The sequence below is a fragment of the Trachinotus anak genome, unplaced genomic scaffold (genome assembly GCF_046630095.1).
Source record: "Trachinotus anak isolate AG129_WGS33_773 ecotype Australia unplaced genomic scaffold, CSIRO_AGI_Tana_v1 ptg000039l, whole genome shotgun sequence".
Lineage (NCBI taxonomy): Eukaryota > Metazoa > Chordata > Actinopteri > Carangiformes > Carangidae > Trachinotus > Trachinotus anak.
The window spans coordinates 3,116,655-3,132,819 of NW_027273890.1; the positions used below are offsets into that span (position 1 = coordinate 3,116,655).

A 16,165-nucleotide genomic window follows, 5' to 3' on the forward strand; every position below is an offset into this window, starting at 1 on the left:
TTTACTGATTATTCCTCCACTATCCAAACATGGCAACCGTCGTTTTAAGGTAAAGTCAATATCGGACACCTTAAACATGGTTAGGGAAAGAATGTGGTCTTGTTTAAAGTGGACTTACAGTTATTGCTTTTTGGCCACTTGGGCTACACAACATTGAGAAAGACATTTGGCTCTTTTAGCTGCTAAATGCTCCACCACGTTCACCAGCTAGCCACTGACCGCTATACCTGTCGTTAGTTGCTGTAGGCTTATCAGCAATTTCTTCTTACAGCATCTAGAAACACTGGAGTGCAATGAGACTCCACCAACAGAACAAATATGGGCTAAAACCAAAACAAAGAGCTAAAGGGGATTAAAACATGAGCTAAATAGAACTGCAGAGTTGTTAATATAAACATATTGATAAATGCAGCTTTAAAAAGATAAGATAAAAATAGCAACATTAATCTTTGGTTTGTGATGAGACATGATCCCTAATGGCATCATGTCAAAGATGTTACCACCAAACTCTTTCAACGCTTTAAAGTAGCGAATTGTAAGCTTTTGCACCGCAACATAGCCAACGTAGCATCAGCAGCTGTTCACTTACCAGCTCAGAAGAAATGTTGTGAGTTCAGCATCAAACTTCATTCCTTCATTTCCTCCAGTGGTGGGAAGCCAATGTGAACGCCTTCTTGTCACTTTCTGATAGCGGCTCACTGCAGCCTCCGGTCTGCCCTGAAGACGGACTGTTGCTCATATTATAACCGCTTGTCTTGTAAACGCAATGATGCCCGAAGCTCCCGTCAAGCGACAGTCACCACCACCTGCTCCCAGAAAGACGAAACATTCAGTGGCAGAGAAAACAAATAGCCCCTTTACCCCCACACCACACACACTTGTGCCAAAACAATTATTTTCTTTTAATGAATCTATGAATGAGTGTTTACAGATTTATAGTTTTAAATAAGTGATACTCAGCCTATTACAAATAATGACACTAACACCCATCACAATTGCCACAAACTCAAAGATTCCCTTGTGTGACCAGCACTAAAGAATTCATTTCATATTGTTGAAACAGGAGCAAGCGAAGCTTTTGTTGTTGTATTGTTACTTCATAAACTGATGAACCAGTCTCAACACTAATATATAAATTATACCATTAACCTCGTGCTTTGTGTCTCTGGCTGTGTTTACATCTATTATATGCTTATTTGCATTGGTTTTTTCCAGATTAATGGGCATCACAAGCTCATTTTAGTGAATGAGAGTGTCATTAATACAGTATGTCAATTATATCTGCTCATTTATTCAATGTATGTGAATTTAACATTTATCCATTTTAAGGACAGAATCAGAAACTGTGAACAGAAACTCCTCCTTGTTCAAATCAGCTCTCTCACTGAGGAACAGGGAGTAGATTTCACAGCCCATTTATCTGGGCCGCTGCTCTCATACATTACATTTAACCTTACATAACAGCAACATAGTGAGCCTGTCGCAGTGGTTCATTCAGACAGTGCATCAGACTGGAATTTTCTTTTGAAGAATTTTTTTTTTTTTTCGTGGCATTTCTGCTGCACGGAAAGAACACGATGACACGTCAGAGTGGCTGTGTGCTGGATCCAAGCCTATAACATCAAGAGCTTGTGGCACACAAGTCATGTAAAAACCACCAAAAAGCCTGAGAGGGATTTCTCCAAACATTTATCTAACCAGACTGGTCAAATAGTAACACACTGGTATTTATAGCAAAGACCTGAGGGAGGAGTGACTGAGGCGGAGACATACTTCTTGTAGTCAGGAGCTGAGCTGCCCAGCTGGAGCAGTTTGTAGCTTCTGGGCCGGTGCGGTGCAGGGCAGCAGGAGGCAGAGTAACTTCAGATGCTGGACTGCATTATGACTGAAGGGTCAGCTGCAGTTTGAATACCATGACCTGCTGGGAACACAGAAGTGGGTGAAGTTATTAAGAGACAGATCTTATTCTTACAGCAGCCTTTTAAATCCAACCGCACTGCAAAGCAATTAACTTTGACATTGGATTCTGCTGAATGTTAGCATTGGATTGTAAGGTTTGGATTTTTCCAATGAGCATTTGCATCTGAGAAGCAAACTTCTATTCTTGAATATTTCAAACATTATACTGTAGGTTTCATATAAAATGAGATCCTTATCTATGATGCAAGCTACATTTTCTAAAAAGCAGTAATTAGACATAATTAGGGGATGGGGTTAAATACAGTGAGGGGATGAACAAAATAAGTATGAGTCTAACAATTATAAACTAATGATATTCCCATCAGCCTCAGCTGTAATTTGCGTTTAGTGCTAATATGAAAATATAAATATGCATAATTAAGACGGTGAACATGGAAAACAGTGTAACAGCATGTTAGCATTCATGCAAGCGTGCTGATTGTAGTATTTAGCTCAAAGCACTGCTGCGTCTACAGCCTCACAGAGCCACTAGCATGGCTGTAGACTCTTAATCTTAATAATCTTATTCATCTTATTAAGCCTGATTTAAAGCTAACTATAAATTAGATGAAACAGAGCGTGTGGAGCAGCTTTTTATATCTGAAAAGTATGTTTGCTATCATCATCATTTGGAGAGACTGAAAGGAAAACAAAGTATATATACAATACATATACAATAATAAATATAAAGGTAGGTATATAACCTTTATTATCTATCTCCCATAACAGCAAGGTAGCTGTATGTGATTCCATGTGCCGTAAAGAGCATGCTCAGTCAATCTTACCTCAGCTTAATAGGTTTTAAATAATAAATATGGCATTTTACGGTAAGGATTTCCGGTGGCATTTAGTCTCCACGCAGATCGTGTGAGGTCAGGGATTTGAACTAGTGACCTTTACTTCCTCCGGTCTGTTTTGTGAGAGCAGCTTCACATTCCCAAGGCTCAGCACCATTATGCCATGTGATGCTACAGTGAAGACCACAGATCTGATTTCACAGCCTATTTATGTGAGGAAATCCTCTCTTGTAAGTCACATTTCTGAACAACCCATGTAGGAAATGTAGCATCTTCTGTAAAGGTTTCAAATGAAAAAGGTCTGTCACAGACCGAATTACACGCTGGAGCTCCAGTGAATTGCCTTCCATCAGCGCTCCTTTGACTATTCCTCTCTCCAGTGCTCATGATGCGTAACTTACCAATTTACTGGAGGGGACTTAGCATCAAATTGAGCAAAGCAGTGCAGAAAATCCCAAATTGGACCAAATGAAGGCAGCTGGTTTTGTACATTGACATATGATTTAAAACATAATTTTGCCAGTCATGGATTTACACACAAAATCTATACACCATTCACGTGGTGTTAGGATAGATTATACACTGTACGGGTGCCTCTGTGGCTCATTTGGCTCAGTCAAGCAGTGAATCATCAGCACATCAATCATCAGGTGCAATAAGAGGTAAAAATCCAGCAGTGTTCAAACTGATATAGATTTGAGCCGCAGTTCCAATAACACAACACATCCCTCTTGATAACAGGGCTTCTTTATTGTTGTCAAGGCTCTCCTCACCCTCCTCCTCTCTCTACGCATTAACCTGGTTTGTGGCTGGCCATGGCTGGTGTGTTGCCTATGGATTTGTGCGTGTGTGTGTGGTTATGCTGTGCACTTTCAAAGCTTTAACCCACTTTTTTGCTGTCACGCCTCAGCAGCTAATGAGCAGCGTCCAGGCACTGCTAGTTAGTGAAGCTTGTGTGAAGATGCGCATGTATATTGCATGTGTATGTGTGTGTGTGAGGGAGACTGGTGTGTGTGTTTGTGTGCAAGCTCTGTTCAAAGTGGAATAGCCATTAGCAATTACCCAGGCATCACAGAGCTAACAACTATTTCAGCACCTTGGTAGTGGAAACCACACAATGTGCCATATGTGCGCACACACACACACTATCAAATGCTGTCATGCTTGGCACCCACTCTCAGACAATGGGAGACAGTCTCACACACACTCATATACACGAAACACAAAAGAATTAGTACACACACTCTCACGCAGGCCGTGTATGTGTGAGCACATTGTTGTGAAACAACCCGGTGACTCAGACGTGTCTCCCGCAGTGTCCTTGAGCAAGACACCCGATGCTCAGATGATGTCATGTGTCAACAAGGGAAGCTGTGGTTGTGTATCGACACAATACTGCTGCAGGTGAAGGTTGTAGCCTGAGTGGCATGAATTATTTTTAATTACCTATAGAGGATGTATAATAAATAAAAACTAATCTGGAGCAGACCAGGGATCTATGCTATAGACATTAAATTAATACTGCACTCTAATGCCTAAATACTATTAAATAATCTTTATGAGAGCGTACCTGCCTCTCACATACTGTACCTGTATTGTCATAAGTCACACTTTTACTCAAGTGCAGTTTTGTACCATATAAATTCATATATTATTAACAATGTTGGATCCCAGTTGGACTCACGCTCCTAATCCTGGCAGTGGTGCTGCCCCTTCCCATTAATAAACTATAAACATTAAGACCCACAGGAAACATGTGGAAGTTGTTCCAATAAAAGTTTAAACTGATTGTAAACTGACATCTTAAACTTCAAATACATTCAGTGCCAATGTTCAAACACACCCATAAACTGTTACATGGTGTGACCATATGTGCTTAAATATATTCATGAGTGCCAGTGAAGTGGAGACACATTGCACAGTGAATGTCACATCATTAAGCAGCTATATACAGCACTCTTATGCACTTACAGCTTACAGTATGTACAGTCTTCTCAGACAGATTTCTGCTTGTGTTGCAGATTTTGGCCAAATTATTATTGCTCCGCTGCAGCGAATCCCCTTTTACCACATTCATGTCTGGTATTAACATGATCTGGATCTGTCATCTGGAGAGGTGCATCTGACCACTGACCTTTACACTGACTTGGTATTAATACATTTTCTCACATTCCCCCCCAAGTACTGATTGAACATTGTTCTACATTTTAAGAACTGATAGGAGCATTTGAAGATGAATAATTTATCTTACACTGATAAGTTCTACAGTGTTATAATAAAAAACAGGAAGCATTTTGTGATGTACTGTATATATGTGTAAAGGTGTGATATCTATCATTTAAGCCCTGAAACCGAGTCGAGTGTGTCTGAATTCATGGCTCTATTTCGCTCCTTGCTTCAGTTTTGTCAACTGTTTGCTTGGACTTAGACTTGGCTTTGGAGTCAGTACATGTTGGACTTGATGCTGTTGCCAAGTTTTCATTTGTTTGACTCAAAGTTTTGGCTCTCTTACAGTCTGCTGTCAACAGGATGAGCACTGCTGCTCTGTGCAGACTTCTTCTTTTAATTATTTACATCAGCGCACCATCTGTTTGAGTCAAAGGTGTGCAGTTGAGTAACTGACTCAGACTCAAAACTTCAGACTTGACTTTTAAAAAAATCTAAAATGATTTAAATTTGACTCATAGCTTTATTTGGACTTGAGCTGGGTGATGCTTGAGGGTGTGTTCAGGCAGAGTAAGGAGTAATTTCACACATTCAAATGCAAATTCACCTGCAGGAAAATAATCAAAAAAACGTATGTATCCTGATGAGTTTTTCCCCCACAAACACATAGTCAGTGTGTACAAACCAGCCTACAGACAATGTCTGTGCAGTCGGTGCAGCCCAGCAGTCAAATTTGTGCAAATGATGCTGGGAGGAAATCCGTTTCTGTCTGAGCATAAAAACAAAGACTGAAGATTTAGACTTTCAAAACGTTGAACTTGGCCTTTGATACTCTCTCAAAGCTCAAAGCGAAGGGCTAGTGCTCAAACCATCTGTGTGCCTCTTTTTCTTTGGAGTGATGCATAAAACTCTTAGATTTTCCTTTAGATATGTGTTGACAAGCATTACAGTCACAGAGTTCCCTCTTCAACCACAAGTTTTTCCCGTAGGTTATGATGAAAATATTGTATTGTGAAAGCTTGTAAAAACATTTTTTTCACTGTTTGTCCTTTGATTGAGGTAATAAAAGCTTTTCTTTTACCTCTATCATTTTAAACATTAACATTAAGTATAATTCTTCCTTTGACTTTGACATAAGTATACCTGTATCCCATTATAAGAACATTACCCAGTTGATGAGGTTTTTCAGTCTCATATCTGACATTTAAAAACTGTTACTTGTGTTTTGCCAGTAACAATTACAGGCATGGAAACATCCTACATGATCTCCCAGATGGAGTTATGTTTCCTGTTAACGGGCAGAATCACTGCAGAGCCGCTGAATAGGATCATCCGTATTTATCTCTACCTTCTCAGTCAGTGCCAGTCAACTGGAACTCCTAAAAATTTAATCAGCCATTTCACAAGCGTGTAATTGGAAGCTCGTCAGCCCTGTATGAACAGATTACAGGTGTAATCTGAACATCTGATGGAAATTCTAAAACTCCACCTTTGTGGGTGGGTGGTGCGAGGAGGAAGTTCTCCAGATTCAGGTGATGACATCCAAGAGACAAAGGCAGGCAAAAGCAGTGTATGACATCAGTTACAGTGTTTCAAAGCAGAGAGAGTTATTGTAGGTTATACATGACAGGTCCTTATTTGAGCTATTGTGCATTATGCAGATGAGTCCAGGCCTCTGCTGCCGCACAGCAGCATCACAGTAATTTATAGTTCGCTGTTTTCTCTCTTCTTTCATGCACTTTACACACCACAGTGTTCCATGAAATTACACGTTCCAACGATTCAGCAGCCCACCACTTTCTCTGCTTTACTGTCTGCCCCCCCGCCGGTGTTGTCACTGAGCCTGAATTAGACATCGTCAACGCCACACAGACACACATCTCTCATCCTTCTGTTCTTTCTAAGTTTGGTCACAGATAATGTCCACCGAAGCAGACAGAGATCTCAGCTGTCTTGTGGCAGTGACTGTGCCTGAAGTGCTGCTGGCATCACAGTGGAGCTGGCTTGGTATCATTCCTCTGATGGGATACCATGAAAAAGAGAGAGAGAAACAACTTAAGTGTGTTTTTTTTCACTTTACATGTTGTGTTTTCGCCGAGGAATTAAAATATTTGAGGATTTCCACATGTGTGAAGAAAGAATCTGAAAATCTCAACCGCATTATGATCAACACATTCATCCAGGAAAGGGACGAAAGGTTTGAAATGAAATCGGAGGTTAAACTTAATTCAAATCTTAAAACAGCAAATAGAGACAGAGACTGAAACTGAGGCCCCTCGGCAGGAAAGTGACCCCACAGAACCTCTTTAATGTCCTCTGGGTCTCCGGTGTTGAACCCGATACGTGGACAAAACAACAAAAGCAGGAGGATTTATGCCTCCATTTGGTTTTAGGGCAGAAGAGGAGAGCAGAGAATTCAGCCGAGAGGTTTCTGTGTCCTCATGTCAACATAATGTATTGTTGTCCATTTTACTGCCTGTGTAGGCACCTAAAGCACACAGTGGGGAGGTTACACACTCATAAGTCAAAATGTTTGTTAATGTTTAAACTGCTACAAAAAAACAGACAAAAAAATATATAAGTGAAAAATAAGCGAAAAGAAAAAAACTAATTTGTGTAATAGTCTACATTTAAAATGCAAATACAACTAAAACCAGTCATAAATCACCCTGATGGTGTAAAACTATGATTAATAGGAGATTTTTTTGCAGCGTGCAGAGGGTGTTAGGATCAAACTCTCTGTTTGCAAAGTTCCAACAGTCAGTTAAAATTATGTGAGAAATTAATTCAGTCACAGGGAAAACAAGATAAAAATATTGAAATGATGGACGTGCAGCAGCAGCAGCAGCAGCAGCAGCTCTGTGATTCCACTCTTACTGCTGCCCACTTAATAAGTCCTCCACTGCAGCATTGGAGTGGATGAGTGGTTCGGTTTTAGCAGCTGCAGGCGGTGCTGTGACAGGGGGTGAGACAACCCTCAGCCCCCCCCAAACTCACTCCCACCCAAAATATTTTTAATCAGCCCCTGAACTTAACATGGCAGTTTTCCATCAGCGACTTTTAGCTCTCTAATCCCCCAAACTACTGCTGCTTCAGAGTGTAGCCAAAAGCAAACTGCATTATCCCAGAGGATGAGACGACGGGGATGTGCTCAGTGACCTTGAGCCTTTTTATGACTGTTTTCATCCTGGCAGTTCTTTCCTTCAGCAGAGATGTGGATGTAGTGGGTGTGTAGGTGTAGTCGTGCAGGCTCTGTGTGCACCACGTTGTTATCAGTATTGTCCAACACCCAGCACCTCACTGCATGTGTGCACAGTCATGGAGCACAAATCACCCGTAAAAACCTTGAACTTTTTACATGTGGTGATCACACTGAGGATGGTTTTTTCTTTGCGTCAGTGTCCTCACACACACGACAGCATCGAAGTGTCTGTGTGTATGTTTGCATATGCTGCACTAGGTTTGACAGTTTTTACGTAAAATGTGAACATAAATGTCTGAGCTGTATAGATCTGACCGATCTCAAAATTCAAAGTATTTTGTGATGACTGCTTTTAGAAATGTCAGTCTAAAGGCAACAGGCTGATCCTGCTCCAGCGGGGAGCATTTGTAAACCGCACAGTCACTTTGATCCGGAGAGCTGAGGTCCCGATGTCAGCTCCGGGCTAGTCTCTGTTCCACTAGCTCCTGTGACTTATATCAAACTGTCATTCAGCATTTCTTTTATCTGTCTATCTGAAAAATGAAGCATGTTACTGAGGTTTACTCTTCATATTCTAGGGCAAATGTGGTGGTCTAGGGCTTATGGGAAATTATGTTTGTTAGTCAGTTAAATAAAGACAGAAATATCAGACGTTTACCATCCTTATCTAGACACATGGAGGAAACCACACTACATAACTACTGAATAATATTACGCTCCAGTTATTAGGAATTGTTACAAATGTCTGACGTTTTCTGACTTCTGGAGCAGAAACTGGAAGTTCTGGTTTCACTTTAGCTCTCGATCGCATCCCCTGTTGTTGTCTTAGCGAACATAAAACTGAGAGTTGGCTAATCGAGGCTGACCCATGTGAGGAAGCAGTTTAGATTTTGACACAATTAATGGAAAAGTTGTGGATAAAGGTCAAAGGTCAGATCTGTAAATAAACAGGGAATGGCTCATCTACATTGTAGTTTAGAATTAATTACGTTACCCTGACGTGCCAGATGGTGTGTTACACAGAACCATCTGAGAAAGTGTCATTGGAAAGAGTTTAGAGAAGTGCAGGCGTTTTCAAAAAATACATGGCAGCTGATTGGATGAACCATCTGTCTATCACCAGGTGTCACAGGCTACTTCAACCTATCAGATTCATTTGATAAATCCAACTCTTGGCGAGACCAGTTACGTGAAGAGTGTTTCCCATTTTCAAGCAAGTTTGTGTGTGTTTGTGTGTAGGCTACACATAATATATACAAAATAGAGTTTTATTGCCATATTGTGTGTAAAAACAATATTTTTCTGGTCAATTTTTTTTTCTGCTCAAATTTAGCTACTTTCTAAACGAAGTCTGGTTCAGCTGAATCCTGCTCCCCATCGACTGACCGTGACACTAAAGGCAAGACTCAGTGTGTGTCTCACACTTGGCTGATGAGGATGTTAGCATTAGAAAGCCAGACAAGAGCTGAAAAATGATGTTGTATACGAACCAGATGAATTCCTCTGTGGTGCAATTAACCATTACACATGGGCTCGTGACCACTCTGCCGATTTCAAGTCATTTAAGGCCGACAAACAGCAACTTTAGCTGTGATGCACGCACGCACACACACGCACACACACACACACACACAGCACATGTTCTGAGACATAAATGTGCTGGACTGTCAGGGCTCCACCAGCCTCTCTGTCTTTGCAGCAGAGAAAAGCAGCTTCTCATGGCTCGTTAACTCTGACTGTCCATGACCTAACTTCACCCTGACTGTAACCCTAAAACATCTGATATTAAACATGTAGGAGATACAGAAATGACTAAATCCAAATTCTGAGCAGGTTACTGTTCCCAAAAACAGGGGCATCACATGACAACATCTTAATGTTGAATGGAGATATTGTATGTATGTGTGTGTTGACAACTCCCCTGACCAGGAGGCTCATCTCTCTCCCTCTCTCTCTCTCTCTCTAAATGAGCCTGACAGGGTCATAGCCTTTCGCTTCACCCCGGTGGCTTCATCAGCCCTCTGCCCATCTCTGATCAAGCCTGCTCTGTCTGTGGACGTGTCTTTCACTGCCTGTGTTCGTGCATCTGCTCTTTACAGCCAATGAAGCGAGGTGCATGTGTGTCAGTGCCACACATTTTCTGTGTTTATGTGTAAGTGGTTGTGAGAGTGTGTGTGCGTGTGTGTGTGTGTGTGTGTGTGTGTGTGTGTTGCCTTCTTTCTGAAGTCTTCCTGACACGTGCTGTTACTTTGCCTGTTATAATCAATCCCTGTCTCTTTTGTGTTTCTTTTTTCCTTTCTTTCTCATGGACACGCACACACACCCACATACATATGGTGTATGTCCAGGTATAATGAACTACACACAGGTATTTCTCAATGAAAACATTTTAAACCAAATCTACTGAGTGAGAAGGTTACAAGTTTAAGATGTTCTTCAGTCTGTGACTCGAGATGTTTCAGCGCACAGGGATGGATTTGTAACTTCACTGTTTCCTCCAGCTGTTTTCTCAGCACTCGAAAGAATCTTGACTGCTCACTCAAATCCAGTGGCACGATTCCTCCCGAGGCTCGAAACATCGACCGACACTCATGATTCTGTCCTCACTCGCCCTCAGACCGTGTTCGCTGTATATAAATCTGTCTCTGTGTGCCTGTTTCGTGCTTGCTGAAATGTTTTGTCTTTAATGAGCTTCCACACATCACTGCTGCTGTTTTACTTTCCTGACACTGCCTCGTCACCTATCACGTGACCAGACTGCATCTTTTAACGCAGCATTTTGAAGTGATTTTGTGGCAAGTGGCAAATTTACCTAAATGCTAACATCAGCATGCTAACATGACAATGCTAAAATGCTGGTGTTAAGGTTCAGTGTCATGCCGTAGTTTAGCATGCTAACAGTTGCTAATTAAAGCTAAAAGTACAGCTAGAGCTTCTGGGAATCAATTCAGTTTTGCAGGTATTAGGTCACATACAGTACCTAAGTATTGGACACATTTTGATCTGATGGTTCTGTTGTAACGCTGGTTATTTGTGGCGTTAACTATAAATAAGTTCTTACTATATCCATCTATAGCTCAGGTCGTGGGTAGAACGACGACACAACTTCATCTGGCTCACTCGATCCACTTTAATGTCCACTTCCAACGACACTGACAACCGTCACCGCCTTATGTCATATTACTCCACCAATTTTAACAATCTCTAACTTTGCAAAGTGAATAATGTAGTTCCAAATCTTAATTAATGAACAGAATATATTATATATGCAGTGTCTCTGTGCTGTAGTTGCCATTACTTCAATTATTCCAATTCACTCAATAAACCTGAGGAAAATAATTTGATGTACAAAATAAATCTGAACAAAAATAAATCTCATCTTGCACGATGAAGAGTCAGGGGGTTCATCAAAGTTAGAATTCATCCTGAATGAAGATATGAAATTTTATGGCAAACCACCCAACACTGATTTAACTAAAAACCACAGATTTCAATCTCGTGGCAGCGCTAGAAGAGACATCAGGGGGTCATCAAAGACAGATGGACGCTGCCATCCACAGAGCCACGCTGCTATTTAAGAAGTTTTCTGAGCATCATAGCAAATGATTCACATCATTTTCATACACATCAAACTATTCAGTGAGCCCTTGTTCCCTGTATACAGACATCTGCATTTATTAGGTTTCATATGTTCAGGTCGTACCTTTACTTTGTTGCCTGTCTGACTGCTTTCTGTTATATGTTATAATGCTTGTGCACTGTGCAAAACACCTCAGAATCTGGAGATGTAGTTGCCCAGATATTTCAAACTATGACTCATACATTTTGAAATCTAGACTGAAAATGCTCTGATTACAGCATTGTGAGATATAAAAATATTTCAGGGCAGCGTTTTGGCAGAATTCAGGAAAGTGGCTTCAACTTTTGTCAGCATAAGGATGCTTCTCTCAGCCTGATCTGCTTCTGTATGTTTCTGCTAACTTATTGGAGCTTTTATTTGATAATTATGCAGTTTAAATGTATAATTGCTCCATATAAGAAAATTGGCTGGATGTAAGTACAGGTTATGTAAAAATTGAGATATTGACTTTATTAGGCCTCGGAGTTACATATCATGGCATGTAAACTCTCGTTCTCTTGTTCCCTCTGGTCTTTGTAGATAATGTGCTACAGTGGTCTTGTAGCTGATCTTATAGTTGTGTGTCCCTCTATCTATATTAATTGTATGCAATTACCAGAGAGAGCCATTCAGGCTCAGACCTCTATCTGTGCTGAAAGCACTGCCTGCTATAATGATTAGCTGGTGATAGATGGGACTCAACTGGACAGAGACAGATGTTGCAGGTTTTCACACATACACACACACACACACACACACACACACACACACACACACATGCACCACCTATTCAGTAATTGTCACAATGTACAGTGTGTTTGTGTGTGGGGGTGGAAAGGCATGTGTCTGTGTGTGTATGTGTCAGGGTGGGCAAGGTGGGTCTGTTTGCAGTGTTTCATAAATGTGAGCTGTCTGACGTAAAGGAGACACAAACTGACTTTAGTCTTTATTCTATCAATTAACAAGTGTGAGAAACATGTTTTTAAATCTGTGTGTGTGTGTGTGTGTGTGTGTGTGTGTGTGTGTGTGTTTATACATGATGCTTTTATCAGAGGGAGGGAATGGACATTGAACCCATGCAATGTGTCTATAAAAAAACATTTATCACAGAGTCTGTGTGAAACTGGCAGTGTGAGAGAACTAATGAGGGTTGGCTGTAAAAAAGTAAGAAAAAATGTATATTTAGACGTCAAAAAGTGCTTTACAATAAAAGAAGAAAGCAATAGGAAAAAAAGGAAAACAGGATCCATAAAATGGTAAATAAATTAACTTAAACACAGAAAGCCTAAACAAGTGGGTGTTGAGTTGCATTTTAAAGGATGTGTCCACAGATGTGAAGTCTAAAGAGAGGCTTGGCTTGGCTGTTTAAAACAGACCTGTCACAGCTGTGTTACCATCAGCTGCTTGGACCAAGTGGACAATACTTGCAGTAATAATGCAAATAATAAATAATATTAATTTAAAAAAAAAACAAGATTCATACGTCCAACTTTCATCATTTGTAGTTGAAAAAGGAGGAGAAAGACCCTGCGCTCTGTTTGAAGCTTCACTGTGAAGTTAATGTGTCTGATTTTAACCAGCCTGGCTTTCATTTATTCAAACAGTGACATCACCAGAAGTACACTCATGAGTTGTGTTGATTAAAAACGCCGCACACTGTCTCTATCCTGTTTTTAATTTTACACACACGTCTCTATAATGATGATATGATAATGAACCTTCTCTGTGATGCGTCCTCACTGTTTCACTGGAGACTGAGCAGACACGTTACAAACAGAGAGAGGATTGCCTGCAAAATTGGACTAGTTTCAGCTACTTTTGTTGTTAATGTTCTTTATAGTCCTGTCTCTGACATATGTCGCTCTGGAGGGACGTCCCACTTCAGAGAGGTATTTGTCAAACCAGTTACACTGCAGGAGTCTCTCTTTCTCGCTCTCTCTCTCTCTCTTCCTACTTTCATTAAAAACCAAATCAATTATAGATGTCATTAAAGTGGTTTTACATTGGATAGCTAACCATCCCCACGGCCTAATCCCTGTGATAAAAATCTCATTTACTTCCACAGGTCATGTTGATATGAGAAAAACCATCCAGTCGTTTATTATCGTGCCTTGTTGCCTGGCCTAGTGAAGGGCATTTAATATGGTTTGATAAGTCCAGGGGGCGCTGTTAGTTCCAGAAGGGAGAAGGAGCCAGATTTGAATTGGAACAAATAAAAATAAATCGAATTTCTTCATCACTTTTCACACTTTTCAAACCAGTGATGTTGGACTCTAAGCCTACGAACCGAAACCAGTTCATACCACCACATCTACACCTCGCTATATATAGCTTCAGTGATGGGTTATCTAATCAAGTATGATGATGATCAACACATTGTTGTGATTATTGTGGACATAAAAGGCCCATTCATTTTCACTGGTTTTCCCCTGTGTGTCATGTTATCTCAGACTTTTAAAAGCATTTACAAACACAAATGACATTCAATTATTCATGCTATGCACCATCATATTTGCTCTTTATTTTTTTATTCCAAAGGGAAATTCAGGCCAGACTCCTGTCTGCTCTCAGCACAAAACAGTCAGAGAGATGCTTAATGCTGAAGACAAACGAAGTTCATGCTGGCACTGTCGGAGAGTCTGTGTAATAACCCAGCTTTCAATATTAGAGTAAATCCACAGTTTGTTATGTGGCCCTCACGAAGTTTCCCATTTTATGATCAAGACATGAATCATAAAAAAATATTTAATAAAAACAAGACAAGTGTTTTGCCAGATACAGCTTCCCATCTGTCTCACGTATAGGAGATAAGCTGTGGCAGAACATGCAGATAATTGAGCAATTTTACTGACATAAACAAATGAACATGCTGTATGCTTTCTCCAGATGATCTTGCCTTTCTATAATCACCCACACTCGCAGCTGCTGCCACTGTTGTCACACCTGTATTATGGATGATATACCTGTCACCACCTCTCATACAGAAAAGGACATAAAGAAAGTGTGTGTTAGAAAGCCTTCTCTCTCTCTCTCTCTCTCTCTCTCTCTCTCTCTCTCCCCTCTGTGCATCTAAGCCATTATGTGTCTAAATGTCTGGTTATGTGTTTTCTGCTGACTTTAACGCAGCCGTCTTTCTTCTTTGAGTGCATGAAGCTGTGTGGCTACATGCAGCATGAAAGTGACAGTCCATCATTTGTTCTACTGAGTTGTCTGTAAAGCATTTACAGGTGCATTTAATTAGCATTAACAGCTGTTTACTTACCAGTCTAAAAGAAATGTTGTGAGTTCAGCATCAAACTTCATTCTTTCTTCATCAAGAGCTGTCTGCAGTGGTGGGAAGCAAAGGCAATGATAACTCTTGTTTGCAACCGTATCTATCACTTCTTCTGCTGAAGTTAGCATGCTAACCAGAGCGTACTTAGTGATAGTGAGTCACTGGGTCGTCCAGTCTGCCCTCAGTCCATCTGACAGGATGATGGCTGGAGCCATCAGCCAGTTAGCTTAGCTTAGCTTAGCTTAGCACAAAGACTGGCTCTGTCCATAGGTAACAATATCAGCCAACCAGCAAACCTAAAGTGTCAAAAACTTAACAACAAGTGTAAAAACTACAATTTCCCATTCTTATATCCCAAGTTCATTAATTTTGCATATAATACACCCACATCTGACTTCTCCAACATCTCTGGTTTCAGTTCCTCTTGTATAACCTGCAAGGAGGCAGCTTCTGGAAAACCATTACAATTAGTTTCCTTTTAATACCATCACGTGGCTTATCTTGCTATCTTAAAAGATGTTTACAAAGCATCACTTCATTAAACAATGAAAGCTTTCTTGAATGTCACAGTCGTGGGGAGACAGACTGTGTTATGTAATGCACTGACTAAATGTTTCTTCTTTGTAATTTACACCTTGACATTGGAGCAGTGGGCACGCTGACAGAGGAGTTACATCACTGGGTAGCACATTACAAGCTGCAGATAGTTTGCCAGTACAAGCTATTTGCTCCCTGGTTTACACAAGGTGAGATACAGGTAAGATTAGGGAGATAAAAAAATCATGGCAGTAGTTCCGGAGGAAACAAACTCTGGCCACCTGCTGTGCTTTTTTCTATACTCTGCTGATCTTTTGTTGGATAATCACTGTTTTCCTCTCATGCTAATTCTGGAATTGTTAGCTTTTTTTCAAGGGTTGTCTCTCACTGCAGTGTTTTTTCCAGGCAGTTGAGGTGACTTAGAGATTAGAGACAAAAGCACAATCGTTACAAGCAGAAGGTTTTGAGCACTTGGTTTTGTTTTATGAGTCTGTCATCGGTTCACTGCAGTTCCAAGGTGAAAATACACAGTTGTGGTGTTGACTGATAATTTTGCTCATGATGTGCCTTGTGTTATAAAAAACATTATATGGTCATAGCAACGAGGTCAA

The 16,165-nt window shown here is 40.6% G+C and overlaps 2 protein-coding genes across 2 annotated transcripts in view; one reads left to right on the plus strand and one right to left on the minus strand.

Annotated features, from left to right (window-relative positions):
* map3k19 (mitogen-activated protein kinase kinase kinase 19) overlaps positions 1–7,095 on the minus strand; it is a 28,401-nt gene extending 21,306 nt beyond the window's left edge. Inside the window, exon 1 of the mRNA XM_071472617.1 lies at positions 590–7,095. The gene's annotated coding sequence lies outside the window, so the exon portion shown is untranslated. The remainder of the gene's footprint in view (positions 1–589) is intronic.
* The window catches only part of ramp1 (receptor activity modifying protein 1), a 53,067-nt gene that overhangs the window by 4,749 nt on the left and 32,153 nt on the right, over positions 1–16,165 (plus strand). The gene's annotated exons all lie outside the window — the stretch shown is intronic.